At 43.2% G+C, this 5043-nt stretch overlaps 1 pseudogene; it reads right to left on the bottom strand.

The window, feature by feature from the left end:
- Window positions 1-6: 6 nt before the first annotated feature.
- LOC109484731 lies at window positions 7-2840 on the bottom strand (annotated as a pseudogene).
- Between the last annotated feature and the right edge of the window lie 2203 nt (window positions 2841-5043).

Genomic DNA, 5043 nt, shown 5'->3' on the forward strand with positions numbered 1-5043 from the left:
TTCCACTGGTAAGTTTGTATTGTTCTGGCCATGGACCATTAAACCACTGCCCTCTGAAAAAACCACCAAAACCTTCTGTTCCCGATGCATCTGTGTATATCTCTACCGTCTCTCGACTTTCCCAGTCTTCCTTCAGAAAGAAAGATTTGCCATTCCACTTTTGTACAAAGGTCTCCCATACCGCTAGGTCCTTCCTAAAGCCTGATGTCAATTTTATGCGGTGTCTTGGTAGTTTAACCCCCCTTGTAAGAGCTATCATACGTTGCAGGAAGGCTCGGCCTGCTGGGATGATGGCACATACCCAATTAAGCACCCCTATCAAGGACTGTAGTTCCTTCAAAGTGCATCGAGTTCGCGACCCCCAGTTTAGAAAACTACTCTTCAGTCGTTGGAGTTTGTCCGATGGTAACCGTGCCTCCTGCGTCACTGAGTCTAGTTCAATTCCCATGAAGACTAAGACTTGTGATGGCCCTTCTGTTTTTTCCTCGGCTATCGGGACCCCCAAGTTATGAAACACTTGTAAGAGTGTTTGAAGCTTTTGTTTACATGGATGGGCATTTGGCCCTGCAGTAGCCAGTAAAAAATCATCCAGGATGTGGATGACTTCAGTTATATGGTAGTTGTTCTTTAGGATCCATTCTAACATATCCGAGAAAGTGCTAAATATGAATGGCGCGGACCTTAGGCCAAAGGGCAAGCATTTGTCATAGAAATACTTGTTATTCCAGCAAATTCCAAACAATTCATGTTCATCTTTATGTAGTGGAATCACTCTGTATGCTGACTTTATATCTGTCTTAGCCATGAAGGCTCCTTTACCCAGACGTTTCAGCATGGCAATAGCATCATCAATAGTTACATATTTCACAGAGAAATCAGTTTTTGAAATGAAGTCATTGATGCTCTCCCCTTCCTGGGTACGACAAGTGATAAATGGTCCTCCAGGCACTGCTGTGTTTTTAGGTCACCACCCCAATTGGGTGGTATTGGAAATTTGGAAATGGTGGGTATGCAAAAGGTCCTACCAGTCTTCCTTTTTGAAGCTCTTTCCGAATGTTTTCCTCTACACTCTCGGGGTTTGTTTTACAAGATATCAAATTTCTAGAAGCTCGGGGAGTTCTGGGCCCCGTGTATCCTGTTGTGAAACCATCTCGAAAACCATTTGTTATGTAAGAGACTAACTTCCTATCAGGGTGCATCAATAACTCATTTTCTAATGCTTGGATTCTAATTGGTGTCACCAACTTAGTATCATAATTACACATCTCAGGGGTCTTTGGGTCTGTTTGGATGGGACGACCTGTAACATCAATTGTTATCATGAATACTGGTTTGCTTTTTGGACCCCAGGGCAATTCTGTTTGCCATGACTGATTCCTTCACACTGACTACACACATGTTTGAACCTGCAGTCAGCCATACGGCATCCTCGAGGTGAGTTAAAGCCGAAACAGAATGCTCCCTGGTCTGACCGACCTGCAGCTGGTTTTGGCTTGACCCTGCTGGGTCCAGATTTCAACAATTTAGCTGGGCAGTCTCTCGCCCAGTGGCTAGGTGAGTGGCATACATTACACAGAGCCCTGGGTGGCAGTGTAAAGGACACCACCCAGAGTTGTACATCAATTTGATCCCATCGTTTTGAGGGATCTTCAGCAGCAGACTTTCTGAATCTCTCATCATATTTCATCCAAGTGTTGAGGGGGAATTTAGATGCTGCCTCCATTATGATGCACTGATATCCGACTAGTTCCCTAGCTCTGTCTGGCTTGTTCTCTAGCATTGTAAACATAAGCACTTGGTAGGCCTCTATCCACTGCTGCCAGCTAGCAATTTTTGGAGGGCGTTTCTTACTCAAAGACATAGGATTGCTAGGGTTTGTGGGGTCAAACATGAGCAGCATTTTCCCTCCCTCTACGTCAGGGTCATCATTACGCAACAGCGTTTCCAAAGCGATGTACTGGTTTGCCCAGATTTTCTTTTTTACATCCAGAGATACTTTAGGGAGAATGCTGCTTGTGCTTGAGTTATTACTAGCACCCCCTACCCCAGAAAACTGAGTGACTACACCTTGTGCCATGAGTGCTGCTGCTCCTGCCAGGTCTTGGGTTGGTGGCCCGTGTTGGAGATGTTCGTTGTTCCCCAGGTGCTGCTGCTGTAGCTGGTTGTTCCCCAGGTGCTGCTGCTGTTGGTTGTTCCCCAGGTGCCCTTGCTGCTGCTGGTTGATCTCCGGGTGTTCCTGCCGTTGACCCGTCTGCTGCTTCTGCTGCTCCTCTGCGGCCTTGTATTTAGCCACCTCCTCCCTGAGTCGACGGAGCTCTTCCATAATAGCCTCTTCCTGAGGCTGGTTCTTCTTCCCCTTGTCTTTGCTCTTGTCTTTGCTCTTGTCTTTTGTCTTGTCCTGTCTGCTGCCAGTGGTCCGTTCTGGAGACTGGTTGTGTGCGTCCAGGCGCTGGACCGCTCTTCTTCTCGTTGTTGGAGGCATCCTCAGAAATCTCTGACCACTGGCACTCTGCTGAAATCTCTGACCACTGATACTCTGCCACAGTGTTGGTGGCCTCAGGCTCAGGACAAGTGATTCACTTTCACTCTCCTTCCCCTTATATCTCTTTCCTTGAGGGAGGCGTACCTGGTACTGCCTCCCTTGGCAATACTGAACTGCCCATTCTATGAGTCGCATCCTGTCATCAGTATTACTTTCATTCCTTCTACTTTCTGGGAAAGCTGACCCCTCGACTCACTGACCATTTCCTGTTACCAAGGACATTCCCTCATGGCTGGACATTGGGTTGCTGGGTTTCAGACAATTAACCCAGCTTAATAACTGTATGAGTTACTAAGCTTCCATTGAAGTCTAGCCGTGGCATTGTGTTACTCGGTATTTAAACCTTTTTTATAATAATACTATCCAATATCATCATACAAAGGGTTACCGAGTCGCCATGTCTACAAGTCGTAAGCTGAGCTGAGTCTGCAAAAAAAATTGTCAAAAATTATTTACTTGAAATAGAAGGCCACGTCCTTGTGTTCTTTCCTGAAGTCTGGCTGGCAGATTGTCTTCAGGAGACAGTCCACGGCTTTCTGGCTCGCTGTCAGATACTTGTCGGTCGCCATTCCGTCAAATTATCGTCTTTTTCGAGAACTAAACAACTCAGACAAACACTCAGGAAAATATAGGAACGCCCCCAGCCACACGCCACTTTGAACTTTGCACTTTGACCTTAAGGGTTCTATATTTATCAGAACGTATTGCGCCTGCGCGGAACCCGGGTTCTTTTTTTCGCGGTTTTCGTTGGAAAGTCAAGGTCAGAAATTTGTCAGTCATAGAAAATATGTTTTCTGACACAACATTTGAAAACTATAGTCGGTGTGTCAATGCATAAATGCGCAAAAATTATACGACATTTTAAAACCAACTTGAGGGAGCTTTAGTACCAGGCAAGTTGTTTCAACAAGCATTAGACGTTCTACCGAATTGCTATGCACAACCCAACGGGCTACATTCAACTTAAGTTGAAGACAATTAGTTTCTTCAACTGGTGGTGTAAAACCAATTTGAGTAGATGTGATATAACGTTATATAATCGCCGAAGGCACCTGTTGACAACGTTTTTTTTATATACCTCCGAGGAAGGAGATATCCTTCCGCGGAAGGGTAACTTTTTTTGCATAAATTGTTTCGTGTGTTCACAGTTGTAGCTCATGCAGTGGGTTTGACGGGTTTCTTTCATTTTCGGTGTATTACTGGGGTCCAGATTATGCGGATTGCTTTTAGCATCATGTCAGTGTGAATGTCATTCAGCACCAGGGACAGCAGTGTCAGTGTGAATGTCATTCAGCACCAGGGACAGCAGTGTCAGTAAATACTATACTACAGTATGAGAGAAATATATTGTGTTTAGATTGAGATCATTGTAATTTCTATTGTTAATAAAGAGATACACTGACTTTGAGAATAACGGCAAAGCAGAATACGATAGCAGTGCCTCTCTTTTCTGGTGTTTTGGTTCCTCATTCTACCTTATACATTTGTACTAAGAAATACTTATATAGGTAAGTTTACACACCAATGGAAGAAATGAAATGGAAACTGCTGTCTTCATCTATCACTATTTATTGCATGTTTCCTGGTTATATGAGCACAATTACTACATCACACAATCTTCGTAAAGCATGAACATATTTTCCATCGCAATCAGTTAAGAATAGTTATTAGCATTATCCCATTTTAGTTTTTGTGTGAAGAGAATACAGCTTTGCATTTAATAATGATAGATTTTATGAGGATGTACTCAGTTAACTCTGCTCCTGCCACAATGCCACAATGTCTATAACGAATGAAAGACTAGTAATTTAACTAGTAGACGATTATTAGAAGTATTCTTAACCATTACTTAAGGCTTTAGATATGCCCTACCTTCTTCGTCATCTTGAATATTGATATCTTGAATATTGATTCTTTAAGATGCTTCTATTTGACGGCTTTATAATAGATCTTATGATTCTTTTATCAGTTAGACAACTCCCATTGGTTTATAAGTATGATCTTGACTAGTTTTCGGAGCTCATGCTTGGCATGTGGTATTCTATATATATATCAGGATGCTCTTTTGTATGAAAGGACCCTGATGTTAATGTTATCTTTTTATTGTCTAAGGCACGTTTGAATCGAAGTAATTGTTGACAGGTAGTTTTTTTTCTCTAGCCAAGGAATCAGCACCTAGCTTTCCAAAAGGAAACATTATTTGCTACTGAAAGTCTTCTACAGCAAGAATATTTTGGCGAGTCAGTTGGATCAATTTGCATATGCTTGAAACACTGAATCAATTTTCTCTGGCTTCAACTTAAAACTATGTCCATATTGATGGTAATTCTTAAGTTCCAGCTTGGGCCCTCTTAAATGAATTATTTTAATATGCTGGTGTCACCGCTGTCACTGGTGTCACCGCTGCTGTTGGAGTCGCCGCTGTCGTTGGAGTCACCACTGGCGTTGGAGTCACCACTGTCGTTGGAGTCACCGCTGCCGTTGGATTCACCGCTTGTGCC

This window comes from Branchiostoma belcheri, unplaced genomic scaffold (genome assembly GCF_001625305.1).
Source record: "Branchiostoma belcheri isolate BF01 breed outbred unplaced genomic scaffold, Haploidv18h27 scaffold7, whole genome shotgun sequence".
In the NCBI taxonomy this organism is placed as follows: Eukaryota; Metazoa; Chordata; class Leptocardii; order Amphioxiformes; family Branchiostomatidae; genus Branchiostoma; species Branchiostoma belcheri.